The sequence below is a fragment of the Episyrphus balteatus genome, chromosome 4, assembly GCF_945859705.1.
Source record: "Episyrphus balteatus chromosome 4, idEpiBalt1.1, whole genome shotgun sequence".
NCBI lineage: Eukaryota > Metazoa > Arthropoda > Insecta > Diptera > Syrphidae > Episyrphus > Episyrphus balteatus.
Genome location: NC_079137.1, coordinates 52,603,212 through 52,628,839, shown reverse-complemented (window position 1 = coordinate 52,628,839; position 25,628 = coordinate 52,603,212). Strand labels below are relative to the sequence as shown.

Genomic DNA, 25,628 nt, shown 5'->3' with positions numbered 1-25,628 from the left:
TAAAACTTCTTTCTGAATTATCTATGTATTATAACCATAAACAATTAAACTGGAAAATCAATAGAAAAATCTACACTGAACCAAATCCTTACGTAAATACAACGAAAAAATTCGTTGAGCCAACGAAAATTTAATTAATTTTCAGCCGATGAAAAATTTAATTGGCTCAACGAAATGGCTTTCATACGTTAATGAAGAACTTCATCAACTAACGAAAACTGTCGTATTTTAATGAAATTTTTCATAAACATTTTTGATCGCGAATTAATGAATTTTTAGATCACTTTACGAAACTTTTTCATTGATTAACGTAAAATTTAATTAACCACGGTGATATTTTTCGTTAGTCAATGTATTTTTTGATTAATTTATGAAAGAACTTTCGTTAGCTAACGAATTTTTTCGTAAATTTAATGAATATTTTAATTAAATTACGAAAAAAATATTCGTTAGCTAACGAAACTTTTCGTTGTATTATTTTTTTTTTTTAGTAGATTATTGTTAAATATTTATTGGACTTATTAAATTATTATTAATTTAATACAGTCCAAACAAAAAAATGGCGTTTCGACCCGGTGGAGCTCACTTGGACTCATCAGTTGACTTATCCGTGAGACACCTTGTCAATAGGCAAATTAGAGCTGTGTCAATCGTGATTGATTCGGTCTTTTTGACCCGTTCACCGAAAATTCTGAGTGATTGCAATCACTATAAACCAAATCAATCAATCCTTATATCAATCTCGTTCATAAAATAAGAAAGTACGAAGTAGAAAAGTACGTTTCGTTCATCCAAATCGTTTACAATCAAAAACTACGAAGTGGAAAAGAACGTTTCGTTCATCCAAATCGTTCACAATCAAAAACCACGAAGTGGAAAAGAACGTTTTGTTCATCCAAATCGTTCACAATCAAAAATCATTTAAAAAATCTCTCAGAACTCGGATTTCGTTCATTCCATTCATTCTCAATCATCATTTCGATTCCATGCAAACAACTGATACAAGTTTATATAAGCAGGTTCAGAGTTTGAATTGAATCGGATTCGATTGGGAATTTCTATCGAATATCTGACCTTGACTTCTTTTTATTTTTGATGACGTTTTGAACTTGGCGGAGACATAATGCCTTACTAATAATCAAATTTACCATTAAAATTTTCCAAAAATATATTTTCAAAAAAAAAAAGCGGAGATAATTAGATTTTTAAAAAACTCTCATAGAAAATATAAACGAAAAATTGTTTTATATGGTTGCATTGAAATGTTAATATTTCAGGTTATACACGATTTCTTGTTTCTTCTCTCATTTGTCAGAACGAAATGAGTGAAAAAGAAATGGTTTCGATTAAATGAACGTAAGAACGATTGATAGAAAAAACCGAATCTTTGGTGAAATCAATCTTTGAACGATTCGATCTTTTGAAATGAACGATTTGCCCAGCTCTAACGCAAATATTTTTTATATTCAGCTCAACTTACATAGATTTTTAAACAAAAACCTAATGTGAACTATATCCAGCAAGATTCAATTTTTAACCATTAAAACAGAAATGCACCCAAGTCTAGGTTTCTTTTTTTTTTTTTGTAAGGCAACGATTTTTTTTCGTTAACTGATGTATTTTTTCATAAGCCAATGTAATATTTCATTAGTATATGAAGAATTTTCATAAGCTTATGAAGATTTTCGTTAGTTAATGTTGAATTTCATAAGTTAATGAATTTTTTTGTTACTTAATTAAAACTTTGATTAAGTAAGGAAAAAAATCGTATTTTTGTTCTTTAAAATGAGTATGAAATTTTTCGTTAATTGATGAATCTTTTCATTGAATTGGATTTTTTGGCACTAAAAAGGGAGAAAAAGTGTATGAAACGTTTTCATTAATTGATGAAGGTTTTCATATTACGAAAAATTACATATTTTCGTTGAGCCAACGAATGTTTCGTTGGGCCAACGAAAATGTAGTGTATGAAACTATTTTCGTAATTTTACGAAATTTATTATTTTCAGTGTAGAAGTAGGTAAAGCTTACAACTACAATAGCTTTTGATTTTATAATGATTTTATTTAATCACATCAGGCACTTGTATTAAATTTATCCACCTTGTACCTACTATAATTACGACCACGTAACTTCACACTGTAATATTTAAAACATGAAATTAATATGATCATAAATAGATAAAAAAAAGACAACAAAAAACGACTTTATTCACAATTAATGACCCTCTAACAAACTCTGAGACAAAAAACATTTATAACAAATTTCTTTTTGCAAAATTGCAAATTATCTACGCTTTTCAACAAAGTTATGTTAATTCCCAACGTGATGGATGCCAAAAAAATTAACAAACAATCAATAATTTCATGTCCGCTACACTTTCTACAAAGATTTCTGAAGAAATTTCTTTATTTTTGACCCCAAACTAATGATATCATTGAAATAACTTCTAACTTCAAGTTGTCACCTAAACTCTTTTGTTTATGCTTTTAAAGTTCAGTCTAATTGTTTTTAATTATTAATTGCTAAAGAATAACTCCATTGTAATAATTCAAAATGCAATAATTAAAAGTTTGCATCCGCCTCGAGGTTCTTTCGCACATAAAATCCAACAATATACAATAATAATTGTTTAGTTTAAATATTCAAAGCTTTAAAAATACATGCATTTTAATTATTGTTTAAATGAATTGGCATTTCAATTTCAAACTGTTTCAAATATTTTAAACAATCTAAACGCAGACCGGCACGCTCGCTATATTCATCGCCAGTCAGCCATCATTATTGTTATGATTTTTACACTTTGTTTTGTTTGTTTAACACAATTCTGAGAGACTATAATAATCATCATAATATTCTGATTCATGAAATCTGATGGCAATGGAAATTAATATCTTATTGTCATCTAACGCTCTGTCTGACGTTATGTTTGGAGAAAAAAAAAGTACAAAAAAAAAAGTTGAAAAAAAAGTAATAAAAATAGCATCAAGGTTCTTAAACTCATAGAATTCTGTCGACAAGTTAACAGCTCACGTTTTAAACTTTATCGATGGGTGCTTGAGAATCTCGAGATTCTCGGTCTCGGTTTGTTGTTTGCAGCCACACCATTTTAATCAACATAACAACAAAAACATTTACTACCAAACTATCAACTTTGTTCGATGTTGTTGTTAGGTTAGTTAGTTAGGTTTGGTTGTTGGGTCTTGCGTTTTGGTATTCGTACTTAGCAGCGGCCAACAACTGATCGTGTTGCATTTCTCTTTCTCTTTGAAACTAACCGGTAAAGCAGGTTATACACACATTTATATAGTTTTTGGCTTAAACTCAAGTGGCTGGTTGGTCACTGATGGTTAACAGCCAGTGTACTGTGCAATGTGTTATGGGGGCCTTCGACAGAGGGTAATAGAAATGAATTTCGATTTGTACCATTGACGTAGGGTGAAAGGTGCATTTTAAGACTTTATTGAACTTTTCTGAACTTGTTTTTAGACATAAACCATTTATCAAAATAACTTCTAATGTATAAGTGCTGGTACAATGAAGTTATTGCTTAATTTGCATACCTACCAATTCACCTTGAATTGGAAATGTGTCAAGACAACATCTCTATTTTTGGATAATTTGTTATTCATTCATAAAATATTCTGTTGTTAATCATCTAAAAACCAATAAGCTGTAAATTGCTATTTTTAGTTTTTTAGGTTATTTAGTATCTTGGAAAGCATGCATCGGATATTTTTATCTCTCTGGAGAAAGTATTTTAGGAAAAACCAACTCATAGAGACATAAAAACACCTACAATTTCTTACACTGCAAAAGTTGAATAACCTTTTTAGGTAAAAACTGTTTTGAATATAACGAAAAAGATCAATATACTCTGACACCTAAATATTAATAGAAACATTTTGAATGACATTATAAATAAGCACACATTTTTTAACAACATTATGCTAAGTGAGCGAATAATATTTTTAGAAAAAAAATTATGATAAAAATGAATAAATGGTGGAGTTGCACACACTAGCTCTAATAAAATTAAAATTGGTAATTTTTAAAAATTAATAACTTGCTTCTTTTAATATATTCAAATAAAAATTTAATTTGACGGATTAAAAATCCCTAAATTTGATAAATAAAATCTTAAGTTTATGACATGAGTACAATAACATAGTTAGAATTTTTTATACGAGAGCAATAGAGAGCAAAGGAGAGCTTTGAAGAAAACAGGTTGTGTGCATTTGTTAAAAAAAAAATGATTTAAAAATAAATTTCTTGCCAGCTTTCTTATTATATCAAGTTTTTTAAATGAAATCCTTAAAAAAAAATTAAACAACTAAAAAGCTTAATATTTCTTCTATACTAAAATTTCTAAAATGTGCAAAAGGTATACAAAAATGTATTAAAACAATCATTCTTTACGAAAAAAAAAACGAAAAAATCACTTCCATCACACAAAAAGGCTCTTTTTATATGACAACCTACATACATATACATTAGGGTGGGTCAAAAAAATCGAAATTCTTTTTTTTGATTTGGTACTCCGAAAAATCGATTGCTAGACACCTCTAGAATATACACACCAAATATGAGCTCTTTATATTAATGGGAAGGTCCTCCGCTTTGCAATTTTCCATTTTTACATCAAGCTTCTACTAAAAAAAAAAATATTTTTTTTATTAATTGACTTTTTAGCAAATTTCTTTTCGGATTCTTGTAGGAAATTGAACGCTCTACAAAAAAGGCCTTATACACTTTTCTCGTTTATCTAACCGTTGAATAGATATTTGAGGTAAAAAAATCGAGAAAATCTTTAAAAATTCGTTTTTTGGTCTTAATTTTGTAACAAACTGAAAAATTATAATCATCAAACGCGCAAGACATATTCTTGTTGGAAATTGACTGCTCCACAAAAAAGGTCTTGATAACTTTTTTCATTAATCTAACCATTCTAAAGATATTAGAGGTCAAAGTTAAAAAAAAATATAAAAACTTTTTATATTTTTAAGAAAATTCCAATTCACTGAAACTTCATTATTTTCAAATTAGCAAGATATATTCTTGTAGGGGCTTAAACGTTCTACAAAAAATTCCTTGGAATCAAATTGATTGCTTTAACCGTTTAGAAGATATTCGTATCCAAACCAATGCTCACTGATTTCAATAGTTTTCTTATGACCCGTATGCATTGCGATTTGGATACGAATATCTTCTAAACGGTTAAAGCAATCAATTTGATGCCAAGAAATTTTTTGTAGAACGTTTAAGCCCCTACAAGAATACGTCTTGCTAAATTGAAAATAATGAATTTTTAGTGAACTGGAAAATTTTTTAAAATATAAAATGTTTTCATAATTTTTTTTTAACTTTGACCTCGAATATCTTTAGAATGGTTAGATTAATGAAAAAAGTTATTAAGACCTTTTTTGTGGAGCAATCAATTTCCAACAAGAATATATCTTGCGCGTTTGATGATTATAATTTTTCAGTTTGTTACAAAATTAAGACCAAAAACGATTTTTTAAAGATTTTCTCGATTTTTTTACCTCAAATATCTATTCAACGGTTAGATAAACGAAAAAAGTGTATAAGGCCTTTTTTGTAGAGCGTTCAATTTCCTACAAGAATCTGAAAAGAAATTTGCTAAAAAGTCAATTAATAAAAAAAATATTTTTTTTTAGTAGAAGCTTGATGTAAAAATGGAAAATTGCAAAGCGGAGGACCTTCCCATTAATATAAAGAGCTCATATTTGGTGTGTATATTCTAGAGGTGTCTAGCAATCGATTTTTCGGAGTACCAAATCAAAAAAAAGAATTTCGATTTTTTTGACCCACCCTAATATACATATGTAATAAATTTTATGCCATCTGAAAGCCTATTGTTCAAAATATTTACATCAACCATGTCTGTACGGCATCTACAAAAAGAACTAGAATTTTATGAACCCATTCAATTTTCACCAAAAAAAAAGGAAGAAAATCAATCTTTTTTTCTTCCATTTACTTAAAGTCGATTTTTTTATGTGACAGCCTGTAAAAAATGTTATATAATCTGAAAGCTTATTATTTCACCTTTAATATGACCGTTCAATCATATTTCCACTATGCCTACAAAAAAGGAAGAAGTTTTTTAAGCCAGCCATGTCGAAATTTCAAACTGAGATTACGCTACATCATACACTATTAAATGATCATCGGCAACAGATCTCCACAAGTGTTTTGTGGTTTTTCAATCTAAGGTTGTGTAGCTTGTAGAAAATGTATTGTTATGTGTTATATATGTATATCAAGTGAAAGGTAATATCATCAGCATGCTCAATAAAGTTAAATCAAATTTTGATCTGGTCTAAATCAAAAGATATACCTAGTGTGTTAAAAAACAGAACTTTATTTTACGGTTATCTCGAAGCTGTGAACACGAAATTGATTGAAAATTACAAATATAGTCCTACTTATTATCTATCAACATAACAGTATTAATTTCATTCATTTATGTTTTAAAGAAAAAAAGATAAAAATAAAAAACGGTTAAAAACGGCCAAAAAACTTGGGGCAAAAAAACTTGTTTTTCCCGTTATTCAGTCAAAAATCATTTAAATTTTTTTTTTTTTAGGTTTTTTGTAAGCTCCAAAAAATAAAAAAAACACCTAAAAATATCCCTTAAAAAAGTAGGTGTTTTTCAAAAATTCATATTTCGAAACGCAGAGACTAAGAAAAAAAAATATTACCCCCTAATTTTTTTCATTAGCTTTCGAATGGCATTTTTCAAATTATCCTATCTATAATAACCACTTTGTCAAAGCTCAAAGGTCTACCACATGTTTTATTTAAAAAAAAAACCGTTCATAACTTGCTTTTAAAATTTTTTAGAATTTTTTCAATACCTTTGCCAACCTAACAGTAAATTTATCTATCGATCAAAAAAATTCAACTTTCTAAAGCGTTGCGTTTAGAAAATAGCAACGTTTTTGCAATTTCGTTTTATCCCATTTTACCCAATCCTTTATTAGTATTCACCTTTAAGTTATTACCTTTCAAATAAGCTATAGAAGATTTTTGTTCTCCATTCTCCAATAGTTTATTTTTAATTGAAATTTATGCCACACTGCTAAAAATTTCAGGCGCAACGGGAGAAAATGGCCTCACTTTTTCGTGGGTGCTGCCATTGTTCGTCGATTAATAAAACGTTATCACGTCAAAAAGTGTTTTCCGTCAAAAAAATCGATGAAGTTTTGAATTTAAAATATTCAAGTCAGTCACATATGGCGTTTTTAATTGGCAATCCGGAATTGTTCTTCGGTTCGGAATCCCAATTGAACAGTTTTTTTTTTTATTCCGAAGAATCTGAAGTTTTGTGTGAATGTATTGGTTGAGTTTGAGTGTCATATACATATATGTGTATTCGCGCCAAATTTCATTTCATCAAGTGTGGCATCTGATATTTAAATCTATGAATGTGTGAGTGATTCTCTTTTTTTCAGAATCAGAACTGTCAGTTTTGCCCAATTGAACGCATTCAGATTGCTTTTCTTTTTTGCTTCCAGATTGCCCATTAAAAACGCCAATAATAACCAAATTTTTATTTTGGGATTTAAATATGTCGCAGTTTTTTTTCTCGAAAATTGACCATAAGTGAAAAATTGAAAGGTGATAACAATTTAAAAAATGTTTAATTGATTCAATTTTATAGAAATTTTGAACTTAAAAAAAAAAAAAATATAATTTGTCTAGCAGCCAACGTCACATTGATGTGTGGGTTATTTTGCACCGGCTATTTTTGTTGGCTAATGTCATTTTATATGGTGTCGCCTCAGTAGGTATGAAATCCATTTAAAATACTTTTCTTGAAAATGTTCTCTGATATCGAGGAAAAATTACCTACCTATTTAAACTAATTTCTTAACTGCGGGAAATTCAATTAACGGAACCGGAGGGTGAATAACGGTTTCATGTGAATCGTTACCGCTTTTATAACAACTTTGTTCTAACTAAATGGAGAAAACCTCCTTCAATGCACATTCTAGCGTCATTGTACAGTAAACTTATACTCCAAATTAAAACTTGAATTCAAAATTGCAGGAAATACCTATTAACTGCCAGAAAATTGCCTCATCCTGGCATCCATCATAACGATGAGTGTTCAATACCCCAATTAACTCCTATTCGTCTACCGTCACTGCGATATTGATCATAGTTCATTATTATCCAGTGGTGATTGTTGATTTTGAATTTCAAGCTGCTGCTGCAAGTCTATATAATCTCTTCGTTCGGTCTCTGCACGAATATCATGGACACATGGACATAGAATCATTTAGTATTCAAGTAAACGGTCAATGGCATGCCCTCGTTGCATACGCTGCTGCTGTTCCCATCATCAACATCATCCTCATCATCATAGTTCCCAACATTGGACAAAAGTGCCTCTGGCGCTCTATTCCTCGGTTCGGTTCACTTCGACTAGCTGTGAGATGATGTGGATGCATTTCTTCTCCCGCTAATGCGTGTGTGCATCGCGAATTTCCATCATTTTTTTTTTTTACATTTTTGATTACCTTTACCTGTCCTGTCCACCGATCGAATATATGCGGATGGCGCGTTATAGTTTTTTACATACCTTTGCATCTACTTTATATGCCAACTCACAGGAGTCTCTCGGTCGTTCGTTCTCGATGTGTTCTTTATTCGTTGTGGCCAGTATTAAAGATAAACCTGCTACAAGTAAGCTAGAAGGTAGAACTACTACCAACTGGTAGTTTTTATAAAGTTGCAGGTTTTCAGTCAACCGTGGCTCGCTGGTTCTGACTCGGACTCTGTGTGACTGTGATTGACCCAACGCGAACCTGTTTCAACGTTTTGAAGTTCGACAAAAAAAAAAAACAAACAAAAATTGTTTTACCAAAGTATTGACGGCTCTAGTCGGCAGCTGACGACGAAATGCGGTACCTACCTGTCCGGCTAAAGTGTTGTGTTTAAGTTTAATCCCAGCATAAGTTGGCATCCATTTGGGATACAATTTAAATTCCTCGTGAATTATTCATTACAGATGTTCATCGTCATCGTTTCGTCTTCTTGTTTCGTCGTCGTCAACGTTGTCTTCTGTCTTCGTCGTCGTAGTTTTCGTTGTCGGTAGTTTTTTGCGGTTTCGCTGCGGTTTTGCCGACATATCGATTGTCGTTGTCGTTCATCCACTAAATCCAAGAGTGTATAGGGTTTTGGTCGGTCCTTCGCGCGGGGCTAAAAGAATTAGGAATGCATTGTGTTGTCAGGTTGACATTCATCACCAACGCCATTTACGATTGAAACAAAGAAAACAAAAAACAAAAACAACAACAAAAATAGTCAAGATACAATCTTTACAATAATTGATGCCAGAGCTTGGAAAAGGGGGCGGGAGGCAACTCTCTACTGGATTGGACACTTACTCATTACTGAAGGTGACATTTTGCTATTTGTGGAACTTCAATTATTCATTGAAATGCCGAAAACGTATGCTTTTTCTGCTTCAGGCATCAGGGCAGGCAAGGCAGTAGGGATAATGATTGGGTGGTCAGTTAGTTCGAGTCGTCGTCAGTCATACGTACAGGAGGCACACAGAGGGAATCTGTTTTTTTTGTTGTTGTTGTTTTTGTTGTGTGTATTCGACACAATCTAGTATTTCAATCTTCATTTTGTATATAGTAAATACAGACATTTTGTTGTGTGTTGAAAATGATTGTTCAACTGTTTCCGCTGACAAAATGAAGAGATTAAAGGTAATTTTGGTTCCAAATGATATTGTTTGTCCAGAGAGGAAATTTATAGCTACGCGTAACTTTTTCGACATATCTTTTGGAATAAACTTGCAAGATGAAAAAAATGTAATTGTATTTGTGGATAGGGACGACAGCAAGCAACAAGCTAATTATGTCTTTATGGTTTTTGTCACATGACCTTGACCAAATATTTGTTTATTTTTTTTTTTTTTGTTTATACTAATTAATACCGTAATTTATGACCCTTTTGGGGAATAATAAAAGTAAAATTATGAGTGTCACAAAAGTATTAATTTATGGGTTTATTCAAATATCTACGATTAAAGTCTATTATGTTTGTGCAGAAGGCAGTTATTTAATGTCATTAATGAATACCTACGTAAAGCAAGCTTAAATAAAAAAACAAAGTATTGAAACCTGGACATCGCGAATACCTTAAACAAAAATTCTGAAATTTCAAACAGCAGTTTTGTAAACCAAAGTTAAGACTTACATGTGATTTCGACATTCAGAGTTTTGATTTTCGTTATTTCGTTGATTGAGATTTTGATACTGAAGATTTAAAAGAAATTTTGATTCAGGTTTTTTTAAAGTTAAGATTTTGTCGGTCTAAAAAACTTCCATTTCGGATTTAGTTTGCACTCATGATTTTGTTTGTTTGTTTGTTTTTTTTTTTTTTTTTGAAATTCTGGAGACTTGGGTTTCTCTTGGTGAGATCTTTTTATTTCATGTTCTTTTAATTTTTGATATGTTTAGCTTTTTAGTATTTGTAACTTTGGAGGATAAAGTTTTGTCAATTGTGATTTTAGTTGTCAAATTTTCTATGCTTAATAATTACAAAAATGTTCTTGGAATCTCGATTTTGATATTAAGAATTTCGATTCTGGTTTTCGGAATTCGATCTTTAAGCATTTACAACTTTTATATATCTGTAATTTGGTAGTTCGAAATTTTGATGTTTGAAATTCGAAAAGGTACCTACGTAATTTCAATTTTAAATATTTAGCATAATTGTTGTTCTGCTTCAATTTTAATAATAACATTCACCAAGTCATCAGAGCGAAAAAAAATTAGGGTTTTGACAACAGAATTAAGGCCCACCTAACAGATTTAATATCTGCCAGATTGTTGAGAATATTCGAGTAAACTAAAAGGTTTATGATTCTTTGTCATTTTATCTACATGAAAACATACGTTAAGTATTGTAGACTCAGGTAAGTACATTTAGGTGAAACGTTAAATTAACCTATATATTTTGTTTTAGTGTTTTAGTTTCCATACAAATGTCAAAAAAACTCATAGAGTGAAGTGATCCTTGTGACTTTTAAATGTTCAGCTTCAACGTTAAATCATTCCGAATAATACTTAATTCAAAGTGGTTTTCATTGTTTTAACGATGTTTTCTTGGCGCTTTTTCCCTTAGTGTTGATGCTTCTATTGAACACACTGCGACAAATAAAATCTTGGTGTGACCATCAACTGGGTTTTTGACCATGGATAAATCAACGGCGTATACAGGGGGGGGGGTGGGTTTTGCACGGGGTCATGACCCCCCCCCCCCAAGAACTCAAAACATAAACAAAAAATTGTTATGTGATTTGCAAAAAGTCGAAGTTTTAGAACATGAACGAAAATGAAAAGTGAAAAAATTTTTCGGTACTCAAACCAACTATTTTCCTATATTTGGGGATATTTTTAGCAACCGCTATGCTGGATTAGGATTATTTTGATTCGTTCGATAATGTAGGCTACAAGTTAAGCTGTGTTGTAGAGTTTTGTATGGATTTAAAATCCAAATATTTTTTTAATTTTGACTAAACCGATAAAATAGATTAGAATATAAGCAAGCTTGTCTAAAGGCAAATTAAATATTTAAGCAAGCTTAGACCACTTAAAATATCCTTCGATAATCAATTTAAGAAAATCTAATAATATGAATATGTTTTATATTTTAAACCGCCGATAAATACCTCAAAGCTGACAAAATCAGAGCCGAAAATTGTAAAATCCTTAGTGAATGATCTAAAGCATTTCTACCTAAAACTAGCATAATTTTGTTTAATATTTTCTGTTACGACAAAAATATTTTTTTGTCTTTACTATTTTCACAGAGGTACCTATTTGAATCGTCTTAAAAAAAATAAAAATTCGCGTACAATTTTAAAACAAAATTTAAAAAAAATTATATTTTCAAACACAATTTTTTTGGAAAAACTTTGCGATTCCTGAGGTTAGGAAGACAATAAATTCGAAAGTTACCAGTGTTATTAAATTAAAATGATTTTTATTTTAACTTATAAAATAATTCTGGACTATCGGAAAACAATGCAGAGTTGTTTAAAGGCAAATTATTGAATCGAAGGACTTGTACATTACTAGCGATCGGGTTTCCATGCAAATGCATGTTTTTTTAGGAACACCTCGGAAGCATGGCAACGAAGTATGTACACGAATCAGGATATTTCCTTTAAATTTCAATCAGTCGTTAGTGCATATTTTTACATATTTTGCATTTATTAGCATTTTTTTTTTGCATATTTTGACATATTTTGGAAATAAATGCATGTTTTTCGTGCATATTTTCGCAAAAATTGGCAAAAATAACGAAATTTCACACTTAAAATTTTTGACTAAAAGTGACTGAAAGTCAATTGGAAAAAAGTCAAAAACGTAAGCAAATGCTGTGCAAAACTGGCAAATCAACATTGTCCAAACTCATAAAAAACACGCTCAAATGATAGATTGGATTATTTAAGAGTAAATTTTCGCCAATTTTATTTATTGTTTTTAAAGAAAACCCCAATATTTCCAAAAAGTTACATCTTTGAACTCGGAAATGGTTTCGTATATAGATTTCATAAAAGTTACGTAAAATCTTTTTATAATTTTAAAGAAATATTGATATTTTACAAATTCATGTGGCCTTAAAAGCATATTTAAAGTGCATACTTTTTTTTAAGAGTATATTTTGAGCGCATATTTTTCGTTTTTAAGTGTATGAAAATCCTATCCCTATACATTACACTGTACTTTAAGGACAGGATGGTCTTAATTGGTTAGACTTAAGGTTGAACCCTGAACAAAAGCAAACGAATCACACAACGTTTTTGTTTGGTTATATTTAGAACTCTTCGGAACTGCTCGATTCGATATGCAAAACGAGCAAACTTTAATATTTTTAATTCAAATAGCACATTTTCAAGTTTATGCCTACTATCAAAACTTTTGTAAAAAAAAATTTGGCATGGCCCCCCAACGTACAACGTTATATACCATTCAATCGTACGTTATGTATGGGTCAAGGTTCGAATCATTAAAAATTCAACTTTGTTTTATGATCAATATTTCATACTCAAATGTTTTTCAAATGTTCCGCTTTTCAGGGACAAAAAATCCGCTATATGCAATATGCATGCCAGAAATATCTTGGCCTAAGTGATTTTTTTTTTGGTAATTTTTTTTAATAAAAGTTTATAATCCAGTCATTCTTGGAAAGAATTCTGATTAAAAATACCAAAATCAGACAGATTTATCTCGGAGTACCTAGATTATTTATTCATAATCCTAAAGTGTTTCCAAAAATTACGTTCCCGAAAATGACGTTTTAAAAATAATTTTTATTTATGTCCCTATGTTAAACGAACTGTTTTTGAAATTGTGTTTTAGTGACTTCGTTTGTTGATCATAATATCTTAGTTTTTCCAAAAACAAGCGTTCCCGGAATGATATGATAGTTAATTGATTTACGCTACTTATACATAGATGAAACTGAAACTCACTTATAATATAAATTTAACTTATCAGTCTATACAGGGTGTCCCAAAAGTTAACGTCGAAACGAAATAGAAATAGGCAATATCTATGTAATTTTAACATTTTGGTACAATGCGTTGTATTTCTACGGATTAATTTTTAATACCATAAAATAATGGACATAAGTTTCAATTTCAGTTTAAGAGTTATGGAAATATACCGGGAACGCTTTTATGGTTATATAAGATGGAATAAAATAGAAATGAAAACTATTCTTACCAAAACAAATACATTTCAAACGAATGCATACCAATTATAGTGTTATAGGTACCTAAATGAGAAAAGAAGTATTTTTACTTGCGATATAGGTACTATAGGGCAAGTTTAGGATTCGTAAAAAAAATCGAACTCGAGATAACAATTTTACATAACATTACGATGATGGAGAATGCCAAAAAAGTGGGTCCGGCAATTCTGTCTGTCTGTCTGTCTGTTTTAATTTCTTAGATTTTTTTCATTCTTCTAAATTCCGAAATAAATCTTTTGATTTGATTTCAATTCCAATTAATCAAATTTCAATGAATATATATTCTACCAAAGCACCAAGGGTGAAATGATTTTTTAGACAAAATGTTTCGCACTAAAAGAATCAATTTTGTTTTCTTTTGCCAAAAATCAAAACTTTACTGATTGGACTTGGCAGGAAAAACAAAATAGAATTTTTCAACTATGAAGAATTTCCGAATTCGCAATTAGAAAAATTCTGATAAAATTCAAGAAACTAATTGGAAAAACAAACTTAACAAAAAAAAAATCATCTCATCACATCCTGGTGTTTTGAGAGGATACAAAAATGTTATTTTTTCCTACCAAAAGAATTGGATAACTATCTCTAGGAAAAATGTTTCTCCTTCCACCCCTCCCCATTTTCTCTCTCTAAATCGTTTTATCTTTGACAAGATATTTTCTTTTATTTTTTTTTTCGTTTTTTTTTTATTTTAAGTATGCCTCTGTTATATCCAGTGCTCCAGGTTAAATCGATATCTTTTTGGTAAAAGTATCTACTACGTTTATATTCCACACGTAGATACTTGAATTTTGCAGCATGTGAGCCGATTAATCAATGTGTTTTAGTTTTGTTCTGAAACAAAAACCTTACAAACGTTCTGGTGTTGTTTTTTTGCACTTTATTTTTATTATAACATAGTTTTTTTTTTATTTGTTTTGTGTTAGTTTGAAAAATGTGATGCTTTTGTGAGATACTTTACTCTTTTATTAAATTTTTTCGTTGTGTTGTTTAGTGAAGGTGAGCCACAAAGTTGAGGAAATTATATGGGTAATCTTTGTTTATCTTTATGTTTTTTCTATTTTTATTGTATTTTGTTGGCAAAGATATTATGTTAGACTTCCGTTAAAGATATGAGACGTAGTTTATTAAAAAAACAAACAAACATGAAGGAAAAATATTGTTTTATGAGAATAGTTCGTGACAAGATCTGTCGAATTCATTATTTTTAATTTTTGCAAAAACTATGTATACAAGAGTTATTATGCTAAGCGAGAAGTAATCAAATCGAAAAATAATAAAGCTCCTGTATAATTTTGGATTTCTTTTTTAATAATAAATATGTAATAACTTGATTATGCGAATATTATTTGCACATTGATAAAAATTAAAATGAAAATTTTGAATAGGATAGACAGAGGTCAATGAGCAATAAAAATATGTACATATTTACCTATATCTAAACAAAAAAGTATAGGAGGATGAATATTTTGAAAATTGATAGATTTTGGAATATAAATTTATCCCTTTCCTCATCGAATTGCGTGCTAAAATTTTGTTCTGTTCAATGTTATTGCCAAAATAGACTCAAACATCTAAGGTTACTACTTGAAAATACCTTTCAAACACAAAATTTCGAAAAGTTAGTTTTTGTTTTTAAATAAATTCTCTAAAAAATCGAATCGAGAAAATAACGCCAAGGATAACTTTACATCTGGTATATTTAATCAGAATGTAGTTAAATATACCAGAAATTAGTTATATATAGGGGAAGTGGGGGCAAGACCGATTTTGTACTATGTTGTATGAAAAGAGTAAAATTGGCAACACTTGCAATATAAAATAGGTGCCTTTTGGTATGATCGATCACGTCTGTAAGTTTTAGCAAGTTCAGTTGAGACGCCGAAGAGTTACGGTAAATTTTGCGATTTTTCATCAAGTTGTTATCTTTCATGTGAAAAGTCAGTTGTCATTTTAACACAGACAAAATTGTGTGGATCAGAATCAAAACCCATTTTATCCACTTTTTTTGATTTCGAGTAAATCGAGAAAAACTTGTATCTCGTAAACGAAACATTTTTTAGTACATTTTTAAATGCAGGATTGATTCAATTAGGATTCCCTACAGTTTAAGTCCAGACATCGTGATCTGAGGGTTTTAGTTTTAGAGTTATACCCAAAACAAATATGGATAGAATGGATTTTGAGAATCACCTCTGAATTTCAGACCAAAATAAGAAAATATGGCATTAAAAAAACTCAATTAACAACGAGAAATCTTTATTTCCTTTTTTTTAATTACGCCTACTTTCTTGAACAAATAAATTCAATCCTAAATGCCGAAATTTTTTTTTTTTTTCAAAAATCCGTATAAATTTTCGGATATTCCCATCTAATCTCATCCCATGGATAAAATGGTTTTTAAATTTCAAATTTATTTTAGAAATAATATTTTGAATGGATATAATGGATTTTGATGCGAATAAAATTGTTTGGATATAATGGGTTTTGAAACAAAAACTCAAGTGGATAAAATGGGTTTTGAAATTAACCTCTAACTTTGTGGTCTGATTTCTACGCCAAAAAATGTAATTAGAGACTGAAACTTGGGCGCAACGTATGTATTTGAATAATAGAAACAAAACACGAGATAAGAGCGGGGCTGCTTATTACAAGCAGTTACAAAATGTAAAAAGTAAATATAAAATAAAAATGAAGTATTAAATAAGAAAAAAAAAAGAAATTTAAAAAATTAAAAAAAGTGAAGAAAAAAAAAACAAAAATAAAATGAAAAAGCATGCTTAAGCACTTGTTAAATCAGTTAAAAAAAAAAGTCCAGTTTCAGTTTCTCTTTTACTATTTACTAATATTAAGGTCCAAGAGATCTATAAAATACCATATAGGAGGTTTTTTTGTGTGATCTTGCTGTTAGTGCAATCAAATATATTACAATTTTTATTAACATTCTCGTAATAGGTTCATTTTTGCCATAATCAGTTCTATGAAGAGCTTGATGAAATTGCGGGGTCGTTCTGAGAGAGTATGAACTTACATTAAAACTAATTTGCTCAAGGAGGGTGAAGCTTTCAATTACATTAGACAAAATTTGGTGTATGAAAATAACATCGGCAACTTCGCGACGTTTTTCTAGAGATTGCAAATTAATGAGTCGCAACCGTTCGTGATAAGGGGGCAGGTTAAAATTGTCAACCCACGGGAGACCTCTTAAGGCAAAACGAAGGAATCTGCGCTGTATTGATTCAATTCTTTTTCTGTAGACTTGGTGATACGGAGAGCAGACTTGGCTAGCATATTCAAGTAAGGGCCTAACAAAAGTGGTATAAAGTGATTTCGTGACGTAAGGGTCAGAAAACTCTTTAGACCAGCGCTTGACGAAACGTTTACAAAATTTATTTAAAATGTTGTCTTTCCCATGGAAACTACGATTCAAATTAGTTAGAGGCCCCAACCCATAGAATCCGTTGCGTCCGTTCCCTCAATCCATCCGTTGAAGTTGAAGGATGGGACAGAAAGGGGTGACCCATAGAATACGTCGTATGACGGATTGCTTTTTGACAGCTCACTTCAAATTCCAAGGTGTGTTCGATATTTTATCGCTGAATGTGCACTAAGGAAGTTCTGATGCAAGAAATGTTCAACTATTACGGCCATATTATTCACTAGTTTAAAAAATACATCTGGATGTAAAGAAATTGAAATGTCACAAATAAATCCAAATTCATTATATTCACTATCACACAGACAAAAAATAGTAATTTTTAACTATTTGTTTAACTATTTTCATAGTTAAAATCGGGATAACTATTTTGGATTTAGATTTATTTTTGACATTTGAAAATTTTACATCCAGATGTATTTTTTAAACTAGTGAATAATATGGCCGTTATTAATGTTCTTTTTTTAATAAAATAAAATGCACGACTAGATTTCCTCTAGGTACTTGCTCTTCAGTTAAAAACAATTTTTTATAACAAATTATGAGTTGTAGGTATGACTTTGGCATAACAAAATTGAACTCTACAACAGAATTTACAGAATTTGAGTATTTAATTGATATAATTTATTAGATATATCATTAAATGTTACTTCTATTGCATTTTCTTCACAAATATACAATTAAAGTTCAGAATTCATAAAATCTGAGAAGAAAAGAACTCAGTTCTTAGTTCTGAAATTCCCCGGTGTGCACTCAGAAGCAGAAAATCGAACTGATCTATTGTTGACAACCAATGTCAAAGGATACGACGGATGAAAAAGTAGAAAGTTGGGCTATTTCTTCCGTCGAATCCGTCCGTCTCCGTCCGATCCGTCGCTATGGGTCGCTTCCCATAAGAACGTGTGTATTTTATCGAGCTGTCAGTTGAAAACTTCGACGGAACGGACGCAACGGATTCTATGGGTTGGGCCCTTAATACATTTGAAAGGTTGTTTTTTTTTTATGTGTATGTAGAGAAAATATGGGTTTATTGGGATAGAATGCAAGACAAAAAATTTATGTGAAAGGGTATTTATTTCGAAGTAAAATCTGTAATTGGTCCCAAAAAGCCAATGATTCGTGTAAAACGTTTAAGAACTTAATTATAAGCTTTCAATTTGTCATCAAAACCAAAAATAAAATGAATCATTGGCTTTTTGTGTCGGGGTCAAAACCTAAACGCCCTGATGTATTCAGAACTAACAGTTTGTTTTTATATTAAAAAGAATGGAAAAAATAAATTAAGGAGACATGGAGCCGTTGATGTGATTTTTTTACCGACTTCCACTTTTATGTTTGTTAACTCATAACTTTGGACTTGGTGAACCAATTTTGATAATTCTTTTTGTATTGGAAAGCTGGTGCCTGCAGTGTTGTTCAATTTCGTTCAGTTCTATATATAAGAACTATGAGAAAAACTATAAAACCCAGTTTTGATCCATGGAAGTCGGTTTTGATTTTTTGATAAAAATGATTATTTTTTTTTTTTATTTCTTTAGTTTCTTTGAAAGAGCGGCTCAAAGTTCGTTTAATGCAGGAATTTCAAATGAACTTGGCCCATTATTTTTCCAAACCCCTCATATTTCTTGCAACTGTTCTTTTCGTTATGTTTGTTTTGCTATACAACTGTTAAGTCATAAAATATTTTTTTTTACCTAACAATCGTCAATTGGAGTTCTCATTAATTTAGGAGGAGTTATTTCAAAAAGAGTATAGATCTACAAACAAATTCCAATCACCTTCTTCCTATTATCAATGAAACTGATAAAGTTTTTTACGGCTAAAAAAATTGACAAAAATGTCTATTCGAATCGATTTAAGCAAAATTTTTTGTAGAACAAGCTTATTTCCTTTAGTCTTGAGCAATAGATCCAAAAACCCAAAATGTTATCAATTATAAATTATGTACAGTTTGCATAGCTTCTAATTCATAACCAAGGTGGTAAATAAAAATACCATGTCTTCAACTAATGGATAGATATCAAGTCAATAACTTCTTCACTCTATATTTACGTTGACAATATTTATAATTGAACTAAAAAAAAAAGCTCAGATTCTTATCTTATCAAGCAAAGGCAGGAGTATTTTTCGATTTGTATTCTTGTTATCATTAATTCTCGCCTATTTTGTGCACCCTTTTCTATAGGGTATGATTTTATTGTTTTTTTAAGAGATTTTTATTTTCATTTTTTATTTTATGTCTTCAACTATTTTGATTAAACTAACTCACAGAACAAAATTTCAAAACTTATTTAAAAAAAACCCATAAAAAGATTTATTCTGTAGTTTTCCTGTATATCTTTTTTTTCGACTTTATAAGCCTTTTGTATTCTTCGATATTTTTGTTATCTATCGGTTCCTTCTTGGTTGCACTTAAATTAAAAAGCTATAACAATAATGTATCTTTGCAGTCTTTGTTAGGAAAGTCAACAACATTTATAATTTATAGATACTGAGTATCATTGCGGTTCGTTGTCTCAAATGTGATTGATATAAACGTATACAATATGAAGTGAAAAGTTCTTGTTGGCAAAAAAATATTAAACAAAAAATTTGTAGATTAAAATTAGTCTACACGCGACAAATGTGGCAGTTATAACAGTTTACGATTAAAGAGTAAAAGTTTTTTTTTTTTTTTAAGTTAAAAGTCTATAGAAAGTGAGATTTATTATCAGGTAAACACTATTAAACAAGTTATTTCGTTAGCGTACAAAATTTGATCGATATTTACATCCGTTGAATAATAATTTTTAAGAACATACATACGTGGCAAGATTAAAATGTTGATAGAACTAAAAATTGAAGACGTTATTGACCTTGTTTTGAAAAAACATCTAGACTTTTTTTTATCCTGCTACTGCCTTTGTACTAAGGCCTTAAAATTTTTGATGGGAAACCTATGAAACTTAAAAAAATTGGAGTTCCACGTCACTTCTAAATATTTGCAGAGATGTGGTGACAGAGCTGTAACAAAGACCTGTTGACCACAAAGAAGGTATTTTTTCTTACCACTCTCCAGTTGCTGGTTCAAAAAAGATAATTTAATTTGGTTTTGATTGTGATTTGTTTATTTCATTAATAAGTGAAAATTTGTCAGTAATTCCTTTGCAATTTGTTTCCATTTTTTTTCTACTAAACTCAAAGCAAATTATAAAATTTTACTTTTTCCTATTTTTAATTGAGTTTAGAAGTTGAGAGTAGTTGTGGGCGATCTGGTAGAAACCAAATAAACAAAAACCTAGAACGATGATATTCTCTACCAAAAAAATTCTGTTTCCAACATTTCATATACACAAAAGCAAACCATATCCACGTCACAACTCCAAACAAATAATCAATTTTCAAAGGAAACCAATTTCCATTGAGTATACAGCAACAACTGATGAGTCGATATGGTACCTATGTACTATGCCTCTATCTTTACGTTGCATTCCAAACCAACGAACGTTTCCTTTTTCGAACTATAGCCAAAAAACCTTAAAGCAATACTATTCTACGAAGTAGGTACTTTTTGTGGTATGTAAAAAAAATATACTTAATTGTCACCTTCAATGTATTAAATAGCCTTGAACCACGATATGGATTTTTCTAGTTTTTCTCATTGTAGTGTTGTCTTGAACTAAAGTACAATTGAAATAGCAAAACGGATGGTAGCGGTAGGTCACGGCCTTTTCAAGGCTTTTTTTGTAGCTACCGAAAAGGAAATCCCTTTTGGGTAAATTTTTAACTGTGGGAAGAAAACTTGAAGAGCTTGATTGGGTTGCAGGAACTTGATTTGTAGTTGATTGTCAATATACAAACCAAATTGTTGGAATATGGGAAAAAGTTTTTATTAAAAAGAAGGAAATTAAAGGAAATTTTTAAATAATGTTTTTGAGGTTGATTTATTTTTTAATTGAGCAAAATATGTTTTAAAAATTTGTACGGCAGTTGTAGTATCTTTTGGGAAAAATTTCAATATCATATTTTGGTTGTACGACTTTCAAACTATTTGTTTATTAGGTACTTATGTATGTATTTTATTTAAAACCCTTAAACAAATAGTTTCCAACCTTGGAATAAAGGTGGTATGTGGCACCATAGCTTCTAAATTACTTATCGTAGTTTGACAAATGATATTTCGTTGGATTTGTCTTGCTAGTCCGCTAGTTATAGGTTATATCCTATATCACGTATTGTATATGGCGCCCTCTAGAGGTAAAAGTAAGAAACTACAAATTGCTTTTTTTTTAACATTTTTTAATTCTCTGAAAAGACTACGGCAAAGCCAAAAGGATTATTCATTCAATTTTAAAGTTTAGATTATAAAAATAAAAAAAACACTATAACAATGAGGAATTGGTAGAAACTACTAAAAACAATATTATTCGTGGTTTATTTCATTGTTAACTTTTAACAGATTATGAGTAATATGAATTTTATGTGCAAGAATTTATACAAATTCTCATAAAATCACTCTGCGATTTTAATCAATGTCAGAAAAAGCTATCAAAGGCCATTTAACTTTTATATTGAACTCTATTGAAACAGTTTACATAAATTAAATATAAAAAATATTAATTTTTTTATTTGATTCTTCGTATGCTTGTTCATCCGTTCCATCATAATTTTTCAACTACTAATACTAGTTTGACAAATGAGGTATTGTTAAAAGCGTCTTACTTGTCCGCTGTTTATATGTTATATGGCGTCTCATTTAATTCAATATGCTGCCTTTTAGTGGCAAAAATAATGTACTACTTTTTTTCTGTACAGTGTACATTCACGAGATTATTTCCCCAAAGTATTTTAAATAGAAAAATACGTTTAAGAACTAAAAGGTATAACATAAGAAGATATTCTCATCTTAAGTTGTTATGTAATGTTCATTAAATAGCCGTGGTCAATATTAATTAAATTGTAGGTGTTTTTTTAAGATAAACTACTCTCATTTGTTATGATGTAGAATTGGAAAAATATAAGTTGATTACTCTCATCATGGCCTCATTATACGGTTGCCAAGTATAAATAATTAAGAATGTGCAAAATATACCCTACCTTTGGAATGATGTTCCTTTTTATATTTCACCACTATCTTAAACATAAATCGACGTAAATTTTCATGTTTAAAATAAATTAAAAAAATAATGTTAAAAATAAATTTAAAAAAAAGTACGTATACGCCACAGTGAACTTGTGTACTAAGGTGTGTCACTTTTATATGGGGAAAAAAAGTACTCTAATTTTCAAAAGTTGTAATAGGGTCTGAGATTTAATAATATGTAAAAAAAAATTATAATATCGTTCGTCTTTGGCTCGCTCAAATCGATTGAAGTTGTTAAGGAAAAAACGATTTTATATGAAAAAATGATTTTTTTCCTTTACTTATTATTTCGCAGCTTCTTTACTTAGTGTTCAATTCCAACAAATATAAGCTTAAAAGTTTTTTCTTGGAATTATCTTTCACGTGAAAGCCTAAAAATATTTAATATATTTTTTTTTTATTATTCAAAAACCTCTAAAAATCCAAATTTCTTCGATTTCTTCCTATATTTGGATCGAGCCAAAGATATTAATTAAAATGAAAATTGTAAACGCAGGATTTAATTTTGATAAGCAATGCAACTTTTAAAAGCTATTACATTTGAAAATTCCATACTTTTGCATTTTGACACACCCTATTGTGTACGTGTATTTTTAAAATAATAATTTATTTTATTTATTAAATGCGTTATAAAAATAATTGTTTATATAAAAAAATTAGCTACATATACCTACATACATATTACTTACTGGAAATCAACATCAACAACATTTCTGGCAAATATTTTTAAGTATAAAAAAAGAGTTATTATACATAATTGTTTTTTTTTTTTTTTTTTGTAATGCAATCAATTTTCTTGAAACTTCGCGAGTTTTAAGGGCTCATATTAAAGTTTAGGTATGTCTTTGAATTTTTACGAAGAACTAACTAAACGTAGTCCGATTAATCATAGTCGTACTTGCCTTTTTCTTTACCGAGGTCCAGGTTTTTAACAAAACTACATGTTTTATGGATCCTTTAAAAGATCTAAAATAATTATTTTTTTTTTCAATGTTTAAAATGTGTACAAAAAAAAAACACCAGTGTGTACCAGCGATGAATTTTAAATGTTTACAAACGAAGATGTGTTCTTGTTTACTTCAACAGATGTTTCTTCTATACTTAAGGGCTAAAATACGGAGCATAAGTTATTTATTTAAGAAAGTGATCCCTAACCTTAAATTTAGTGCCATCTGTAAAAGAAGGTTCTCTAAGAAGAGGTTTTTCATTTTGACGTGTGTGACACAAAATTTAAATTTGTTTGCCTTACAATCTCTAGGCGTTACGGGCGTGACATTAGAAAATCAATTCAGTCTACTTCGATGACTTTAAAAAGACATAATAGTTGTATATTCCTAAATGAAAAATCGTCGATTTCGTATTCAATATGAAAGAAGATTTTATTACGTTTGGAGAAAATATGTTTTTGAAGCTTTGTTTTTATAACAATTACAAAATGTTCCAGATGTGGCATATTTTTAACGCTGTTACAAATCATTTCAAAGCAATACATTCAAATTTCAAATTCTTAAGAATTTTGCTGAGTACTCGTAATTGATTCGAGAATCTTTTGAGAAACTTTAAATTTTTTGAAAAAAATTGCACGTTTCTTGCTTGAAAGACTTTTATTGCCTTAAATTATCTCCGTATTTTACTCCATTTTTTTTGAAATTTCAAGTTTGGGTATATTAAAACAAACTCACTCTCATTTTTTTTTCCTATTAGTGGTTAACGTGCGTGGAATTACCCGAAGTTAAAAATTTTGTTAATTCCATACTGAAGTTGCCAATGTAATAGGAGGGTAGAGAATATAGAGAATGCTTGTACCACTTCACCATTTCGAAATCAAAGCTATATTTAACAAAAATGTTAACAACCGAAACAAGCTCATAGAAACGCAAAACATCCCTGCATACTCTTAATTAGTCGATAGGAATGAAGGAGATCTGCAATAACCTGGAGTTCAATTGTGCTTATAATTTGTAAGCTACTAGCTAGTAAAAGTATTTATTTATGTACCTTAGGGTGTCCGTTATTTCCCAAAGTGACGTTTTCGGGGGTGACACCCCCCAGATCGAAAGTTTAAGCCCTAAATACGGGGAATTTAGCAAAAAAAATTTTTTTGGGGGTCATTAACCCGTGCCTCTAAGGTCATACTTTCCCCATACAAATTTGTATGGGAAATTTTTAACTCATACATAAAATTTTTTTTCTCTCGAGTTAAATCATCTATTTTTAAAATGTTTGTTGATCCTGGTTGGAAAATAGTTCCTTTAAAAGATTACATTCAAAATTTCCCGTTAAAAATTTTTTTTATATTTTATTTCGGTTTTTGAAATTATTAGCATAATTTTAAATGCAGTTTTATTGGTTTTTAATTCTTTTCAAATATTGCATTCAAAAATTTGTGTATGAATCAAAAATTTTAATTTTTTTTTATTTTTTTTGAAATTTTTGCCGTTTTTATACGTTTAAATTTATTTTTCTCGAACTACAAAAGATATGTTTACAATATTTTTATTGAATTTTGTTTAAAAATTATTCACCTAAAAAATTACATCAAAAAAGTTGCAAGCAAGAAAGGGTAAAGTATTTAATAATATTTTTTTATTATAAAAACGGCAAAAATTTCCAAAAAAATTTTCAAAAAATTGAAATTTTTGATTTATTCACAAATTTTTTAATGCAATATTTGAAAAGAATTAAAAACCAATAAAACTGCATTTAAAATTGTGTGATAGGTGAAAGCAAAAACTACGAAAACAGCTAATAATTTCAAAAACCGAAATAAAATATAAAAAAAATTTTTAACGGGAAATTTTGAATGTAATCTTTTAAAGGAACTATTTTCCAACCAGGATCAACAAACATTTTAAAAATAGATGATTTAACTCGAGAGAAAAAAAATTTTATGTATGAGTTAAAAATTTCCCATACAAATTTGTATGGGGAAAGTATGACCTTAGAGGCACGGGTTAATGACCCCCAAAAAAATTTTTTTTGCTAAATTCCCCGTATTTAGGGCTTAAACTTTCGATCTGGGGGGTGTCACCCCCGAAAACATCACTTTGGGAAATAACGGACACCCTAATGTACCTATGTATGAAACTTCAACAAGTCATTCATACTTCAGATAAATAGCGTTTTCTAATAAGTTTAAACGTTTGGAAGAATGTAATTGGTGTGTGTGTGCAAAAGTTTATACTAATTAGTTGAAATTTAGCTTAAACTGATTTGCAAAATAAACTTCTTATTAATTATCCCCACCGGACCTTCCTCAAA

General features: G+C 29.7%; 1 protein-coding gene across 5 annotated transcripts in view; it reads left to right on the top strand.

Annotated features, from left to right (window-relative positions):
• The window catches only part of LOC129918986 (putative polypeptide N-acetylgalactosaminyltransferase 9), a 77,075-nt gene that overhangs the window by 17,452 nt on the left and 33,995 nt on the right, over positions 1 to 25,628 (top strand). Inside the window, exon 1 of one of the 5 annotated variants that reach the window (XM_055999765.1) lies at positions 19,764 to 19,959. The exons of the other annotated variants lie outside the window; for them this stretch is intronic. The gene's annotated coding sequence lies outside the window, so the exon portion shown is untranslated. Of the gene's footprint in view, positions 1 to 19,763; positions 19,960 to 25,628 lie in introns of those variants that run through there. 5 annotated transcript variants of the gene reach the window in all.